Consider the following 7,793-nt stretch of genomic DNA (forward strand, 5'->3'; position numbering starts at 1 on the left):
AAGAAATGAAAAGTGGCTAAAGTTTTTCCAGTGTCTAAAGGTTTTCCCAATGTGTCCCCCAAATGGAGAAAAAAATTAGAAAAAATGGAAAACAGCAAACAGCTAATAAACAAATAAAAAAGACTCGAATCCCTGGCAGAGTTGGGCCCCTTTTGTGCATGTTAGGGGGCCCCATTAGCTCGAGATCTTTTGGGGAAATGTGGCCCTTTTCTCATTCCCCCCCCTTTATCTATTCAGACAAAGAGTCACCCCGGGCCCAGGGGGCCCATTTCAAAGGCAGAGCTGTTCTGAGCCACTTTTCCCCACCCCAGGCTAGTGTTGCTTACATCGGGCAGGGCGGGTGTGGTTTGCAAAAATTTCCCTGGAGCCTCAATCAGGGGGGGAAGGGTTTAAAAAGGGTTTTGAGATTTTAAAAAGCTCTGACTTCCTTTCCTCATCAATAGAACAAAGATCCTTGCGGGGGAATGGTTGGTGGGGAGCACATTTATGCAAAAAGCACTCGGCTTCAACCCCAGTTCACCCAGGTTTACCACGATGCGTCCCATTTCCAACCGGGAAAGGTTTGTAAATTTCATGTCGCCCTCCTGAGGAACAGGGCTTCGATGGTCTGGCCCTTTTTCTTGTACCCTGGACTCAGAGGAGCCCCCCCGCACGTGCCGCTGGACCTTTTCTCTTACTTGAAGAAAGGCCGCTTTGTTTGTTGTTCAGTGGCTAAATTGGTGTGGCTCTTTTGCCACCCCATGGAGTTGCAGGTTCCCTGCCTTCATGATGAAAGGCCCAGTGGGCAGCCCCCTGAACCCAAAAAGGGATTCTTTTTTTTGACCATGTCTGGGCTAAAGGACGGGGGGACCCAAGGCCAGGGGCAGGGCAGGAGGGGGGTACAGAAGGTTCCTTCCTCTGTCCCCTGCAGGTGTGGACGAGGGCTGCTGAGCAGGGGCCCTGTGGGGGCCCTTTCCCTTGTTCCCCTGGCCTCAGCCCTCCACCCGGTGACACTTTTCCATGCATCTCCGGCCTCTTCAGGCGGGGCTGTCTGAATTGCCCCGGGGCCTGCACCCGCCCTCTGTCAATCCCTTTAGCACATGGTTCTGTTCCCTTTCTCAGGAAGTTGGGCGGGGCCTGTGTCTGCTTCGGGCTCCAGGGGCTCTGTTATTCAAAAGATTGTTTCCCGGATGACTCTGCTTTCCCGACTGGGACCTGCTTTGTCCATTTCTCTCACCTGCCTCCTTTCCCCAGGAGCCCTGCGGCCCTTCAAGAATGAGGCACGGCTACCATGTCCCCAAGGCTGCTGCTGTCCGCTCCCGTCTCTGGGGCCCCCCATGCCCCATCCAGAAAGCATATGATGCAGCCTTCTGGGCGGGTGGTGGGGCTCTTTTGGTGTTGGTGGGGGGGGGGTGGCGGTGATTGGAGGAAGAAGGCGTCTTGGGCTCAGAACCCAGAGGTGCCCCGCACTGTCCTAGAGCTTTGACTTCCTCCCCTGCTGTGAGAAAACCAGTGGGAAGTAGGCTAACATGAATGTAGGTGGGGGACAAGGATTATTCCTTATGCCTGGATTTTCCTGAGGGTCACAGGGGAGTGAGGAGCACCAGCCCCAATACAGCACCCTTTGGGTAGATACCCTAGGGGGCCTCAAGGGAAAACCCCGGGGGCCTGCCTTTGTTCTTCTGGGGTCCCCTTGGATGTCAGGGGTCCCAGGGGTGGTATCAGAGATATTTGTGAATTCCCAACACTGCCTCTGAAACAAAAATGGAAATTTCCAGTCAGGGTCCTTTTTCAGAGCAGAATTTCATCCAAAGTCAAAAAACCCAGATGGAGGGAATCATTCTCTCGGGACATCCCGTTTGGACTAATTCTATCAAAGTTCAAGAATAAAGTTTTTTCCTGATTTTAAAAAGAGGCAGATGCAACTACAAGAGATGATGCTATCTGTGTGTGATGACACTTGGGGACATGGGTTAGTGCGTGGGAAAGGGTGAGAGACCAGTGGGCTGAGTTGGTAGTGTTGGTCTCATAGTCGGGCAGGATAGAGGATCCACCTTAAACCAGGGGGTCACCTTAGACAAATTAGGTAACTGCATGAGTTTCAGTTTTTTCTTTTAAAAATGGAGACATTATGGTAATTGGGCTTTAAACCCAGTTTAAAAATTAAAATTAGAAATCCATGCTAACCCTACACTGTGACTTGGAAAGGCTCAATTAACTTCGCCATCTGGAAAGCTTTCTGGAAGAGAGGGGGTTTAAAGGCTCCTAAACGTTGAAAGATGGATTACTTTTATGCTTCTGATTCCCAATGTATTTATGCAGACCTCTGCTACCTTGTATCCCCAAATGCCTTTGTGTCCTGGTCTGATCCCATCCACCCCCTTTGGGATACTCTCCAGAGAGCATAGGTCCTGACACACCGCTGTTCCCACCGCTGTGGTTCCAGGGCGCCTCTCCTTGCGGGGCACGTTGGGCAGCCCCCCATGGGCAAAAATGGCAGAGGTTTTTGGGGCTGTGTTTACTGTTGGTGCTGTGAAGTCTAGCTGCATGATCTTCACACTTCCTCTTCCGGGCCCTTACAGACCTTGGTTTTCATCAGCGTCTTGTCTTACGACTTAATGGAAGTGGGAAAAGGTCACAGGAACAATAGCCCTTGTTCTCTCTCCCTGGAGACCCCAAAATCTTCGGAAAGAAAAGGAAAGCTGTCAGGCGCCCAGGCACGCACCCCCGACCCAGGCCAGGGGCTTTGGTAAAAGGGGGGGTTTTTTTCTTCCCCCTGCAGGATATGCCATGAATTATGGCGACACTTGGGGCCCCCCTGGAAGCTCCCGGGGGTCCCCCCCTAGGGACGTACTTTTCACCTCCTCGAGCCTCCAGAATGAGCGGGGGGCAGAAGCTGTGGGCCCAGCATCCCGGGGAAGTCACCAAGAAAGCGGGGCTTTTGGCTTATTATGAGGTGAGGGGAACGGGAACCTCTGTTGTGATTTGGGGGCTCCCCAACCTGGTCGGGAAAGAGGGAAAGGGCCCAAAGGGCAAGACTGGGGGCTAGAGAAGGAAAAGGAGAGGGTTTTGCTGCGAAAGGGGGGAACATCCACTTCGGGGTACTCTCATTTCTTTTGGGGGAAATTTTATTTGGCCCTTTTGAAAGAAGTGAGGGATGGGTGGAGTTAAATGGGGGGGGGACAGATATTTACTCTTAGAAATTTTTAAATAATATTTAAGTCAACCTGAATTACAAATGGGGCCCCTAAATAAACCAATTAATATTTGCAAGATATACTTTTTTTTTTTCAAAAGTTCAAATATTTTCAAAAATAAGAGAATGGGTTAGCTTCTCTAAAATCCCTGAAAGAGCCATGGCCCCAAAGCAGATATTTCCCCCCCTTAAAAGATTTTCTCGGAATAAATCCCACTTACTATATGTCCAAAATAAACATAATTAAATTTATCATATGTATAAATCAGGAATGCAAAAAAAAAAGAATGAGTAACATCCTCTCCCCCTGTCCCCAAATTGCCTTCACCCAGCTTCATATTAACCGTCATGGCCAGTATTGCTTTTTTTCTGCTTGACTCCTTCCTTTAAATGTCAATTTATTTTGGACAGTTTTAAAACATCCCCCATCACGATTCTTTATCCTTACCCTTTATTTAACCCCAAAAACTCATCTAACAAAGCTTCGTTGAGTGGGGGAAAGGACTGGATCCCAAGGGGAAATTTAACACAGAAAAGACAGCAAGAGGTCCCGGTGCATGACTGTGGTGTGGTGTTGGTGGATTTTTAGAGAACTATGAAGACAGTAGAACCCGATGGGTGGGAAGGACCCCTAGGCAAAGGCAGCAGGCACCCGGGGAGAGTTGCATCTTTGCCTGAGGTGGTAATGGAGATGCGGTGTCTCTCCTCTCTGCAGTGTGCTGGGTCCCAAGATGTTTCCTGCTAACCCATTGAAAACATGAAATTTGAGTGATGACATAGTCAAGGGAGTGTAATTTAAAGAGATTTTGATAAACCCTTTTAAAGAAAAAAAAAAAATAATAATTCCGTATTAGTTTTGCAGCCCAAAAAGGAACATTTCTATATCTTTGCAGCATACCCTCTCCAGCACAGTGTTGGGCACCAATTAAGCAGTGGGTTTTTTTATGTAATACCCTATTCTCCTTTCCTTCCCGGTCTTTAATTATTATAGATTCAAAAATTAGCTTGTAAAAACTGGATGAATCGTTTATATTGGTTTAATGAACAAAGGGTACTTTTTTATGAAAAGTCTTTGAGAAAAAGGGACAGGGGTTTGGTCTAATCAGGTTTGTTATGTGTAGTTTGGTATTGACATTTTTACCAAACCCCCAGTTTGATTTCTTAAAGGTGCCACTCACTCCTTTGTTCTACCTGTTTATCCATCTGGATTTAGAGGAGGAATAAGCCAAAAGTAAGAATTTTTTCCAAAATTGAGGGAAGTCTTTATTCTGGGTGTGGCAGTTTGTTTTGGGGCTTCTCTTCTGGGATGCCCACAATACCATGTTTGTGCTCCCGCAGATTTGTTCCTTTATTGAGGGAATGAATAAACGCTGGATTGATGACAGTATGTCCCCATGCTTCAAGGGAAAAAAGGGGTTGGTTAAGATGATGCCATCAGCTTTGTTACAAGGTGAGAATTGGTCCTTTATTATCCAACATAGTTTTTTCCCCTGGCTTCTATGAGGCCCTTGTGTGTAAGTGTGTGTGTGTATGTGTTCTGTGGGTGCACTCATTGCCATGCATGTATGTGCCATAAAAAAGACAGGTTTAAATTTTTAGCCTAAAAATAGAAAAAAAAAGTCAAATGTTCACAGTTTCCAAATTAGCAATAATTTGGGTTCCCCCTTATTTTACGTTGGGGAAATTAAAAACCCCGAAAGAAGCAATTGATTTTGGTCAAGTCATGTAGTTATTTGCAAAAGCAGACTATCTTTTCATCACCTTACAAGAAACTCTGGCAAAGTAATGACAAAATCTGGATTTAAGCTAAACAACTTCCAAATTTTGTTTATCTAGGGTTTTTTAATAATCATGGATAAAATGCTTCATTTTCTTTTATGTGTAAAATATGATATTATCTGCTCTATTCCTCTTTTATGGCATCACTATGGCATAAGATATGTTGAAATGATTTTTAAAAAATAAAGCAATATCTCCAATTTAATATGATGATAAGGGTGATTAGCAGGCTGGGGATCCAGACAATATTTAATGTTTATGAACATGTACTATGTGCAAAATATTGCTCCAAATATCTTGCATGTATGAATTTAAAAAATATTTTTAAAATTATGGTAAAATATACATAACATAAAATTCACTCTTTTATTCATTTTTTAGTCACCATTCAGTAGCACTAAGTACATTCACATTGCTGTGCAACCATCATATCTACCTCCAGAACTTTCTCCTCTTTCCAAACTGAAATGACTCCCCGCTCCTTCCTCACTCAGCTCCTGGTCATCACCTCTCTACCTTCCATCTGTATGAATTTGACTACTCTAAGCACCTCAATGGGTGGAATCATAGTATTTGTTCTTTTGTAACTGGCATATTTCATTTAGCATTGTATTTTCTACTTCCACCTTTGTTGTAATATGTGCATATAGGAATTCTTTGGATCCTAAAAGTGTTGGAAATGTTATCCAATTTTTTTTACATAGACGGTTTATGTAGCTTTTTGGTTTTCAAGATCCCATAGCTAATAAGCAATAGAGGCTAGAGTCAAATACAGGCTACATGGCTAAGCATTCTACCATATTGCCTCCTGAGAGTCCATCTGATTTTGCCATTGTACTCAGTCTGGAGGATGGCTAGTACAGCAGGTTGACTGACCACTGCTTTTTCAGGCATTTTTCATAAAGAGAGAGCATTTTGGGGGGGCCATGGTGTGGACATTGGACCTGGATGATGTCACGGGTGCTTTCTGTGGCACTGGCCCTTTCCCCCTTGTCTACACGTTGAATTATCTTCTGGTGAAGGATGGTGAGTAGCTATGACCTGGAAGCTGGGTTGGCAATTGCACAAGCAGCCACTGGGTGGGTCCCTTCTGTAAGACCTAAAGGCTTTGTTGTGGCAAAATGACAGTGAAGGAAGAGAATAAGCTTTGATGCCAAGCCAGTCTGCTTTCTAATCTTGGTTTGGATGCATGCTCCATTTGATCTCTCTGAGCTTTGTTTTCCCATCTACAAAATGGGAATAATCCTTATACTCATGACATTATTATATACACTGACAGTTAGGAGATGGAACCTGGCATGCTAAATCTGCAACATCCTTGGAGATGGTCTATAACCCTCATTTTGTGAAGAGACCAGGATCCAGAAAGATAATACAGCTAGTAAGGAGTGGAAATGAAACGCCAACTTAATTCTTTACAACATGCTTTCTAGGGCAAACTCCTTGCACTCAGCCTTGTTCCTCATGCCTTCCAAGTGGGGGACACAAAAGGATTCTTACTGAGGATTCCACAAGTTAGGAAATAGGCCTCAGGGTCAATGTCTTGTGCAAAGTGTGATGGCCAAAGTGGTGGGCTGAGCATAGAGAACTGATAGACTTCTGCTTGGGGTCACTTAACTGAAAATGTAGCAAACCCACTGAGTGTCCATGGGTGCCTGTGATCTTGTTGATATGTTTAGGTGGGGAGGCTGGGCTTCTGTGTGTGGAGACTTTATCTTTGTTGACAAGTGGGTGCATTCAGAAATCCTCTGCTTCTGGTTTGAAAGCTGGTACTTCAGCCCTGGAGCAGCTCTAGTTCTACCAGTGACAGGATGGGAAGGAAGATGTAGGAGTCTCACCCTTTTCTGTTGATTTCTTCTAGAGTTCAGCTCAACTCCTTCACCAAAATTTTGGTTCTCAACTGCTGTGAATTCTTCAAGAATTGGCCCTGAAATGCCAACTATGATGAGGGATTTGATCACTGGTTTGGGCATTTTGCCCCCAGGAGGAGAGGCTGTGGCCACTGAGACCAAAAGAAAGTCTGCAACAATGGCCACAACCCCCAGAGGTGAGACTGCGACCCCTACAAGGACCCCTCTGACCTTTGGAAGGCACACTGCTGCTCCAGAAGGGAAGACTGAGAGCCCTGGAGAGAAGCCTCTGCTCCCTGTGGGCCATCTGGTGGTGAGCCCTGGAGGGATAGCTGTGGGTCCCGTGCACCTTCAGATTGGACAGAAGGTCATGCCCCCAGGAAGGAAGGCTGGAGTCCCTGAGAAGGTGACCACCCCCTCCGGAAAGATGACAGTCACCCCTGGTGCGCAGGCTGAGACTCTGGAGAGGTCACTTTGACCTCTGAGGTGGCCCCTGAGCCCTGGTGGGTTACTTTGGTCTGCAGACAGAAGCTGAAAAGTGGATGCTGCTCTCTGGCTCTGTCATCTCACCCCCTTGGATAACTCCTCTTGCTTTTGACAACCCCTTTGTTCCCACTGATGGACTCATTCTTTGGACGACTTGATAACCCTTCCAATGAGTCCTCTCTGTAAAGAAACTTGGAAAACTCTGCTGTGAATAAAGGATCCCAGAGTCTGTTGTGGGCAAAATCTGGGGGAAACCCTTATCTCTTCATCTAAGTCCCCTGATAGAAGCTGCCTGTGCCCAGCCATTCACACTTCATTCTTGGGACAAACAGGCCCCAGGTCATAGTGAGTTAATCTCTTCTGTCTTGAATAAACTAAAAGCATAAGAAGCCGTCTGAGTTCTCTGAAGCTCTTTTCTTGAAATGAGCAGTGGTAGTCAATTGTTATCTTCTCCCTTGCAAGATCACTTCCCCTTGCTATTTTAAAAAAATTTTTCTTTTTTC

At 45.8% G+C, this 7,793-nt stretch overlaps 1 pseudogene; it reads left to right on the forward strand.

Moving 5' to 3' along the window:
• The first annotated feature begins 1,233 nt into the window (after nt 1-1,233).
• LOC110131033 (oviduct-specific glycoprotein-like) lies at nt 1,234-7,362 on the forward strand (annotated as a pseudogene).
• The last annotated feature ends 431 nt before the right edge of the window (nt 7,363-7,793 follow it).

The sequence above is a fragment of the Odocoileus virginianus genome, unplaced genomic scaffold (genome assembly GCF_023699985.2).
Source record: "Odocoileus virginianus isolate 20LAN1187 ecotype Illinois unplaced genomic scaffold, Ovbor_1.2 Unplaced_Contig_309, whole genome shotgun sequence".
NCBI classification, from domain to species: Eukaryota; Metazoa; Chordata; class Mammalia; order Artiodactyla; family Cervidae; genus Odocoileus; species Odocoileus virginianus.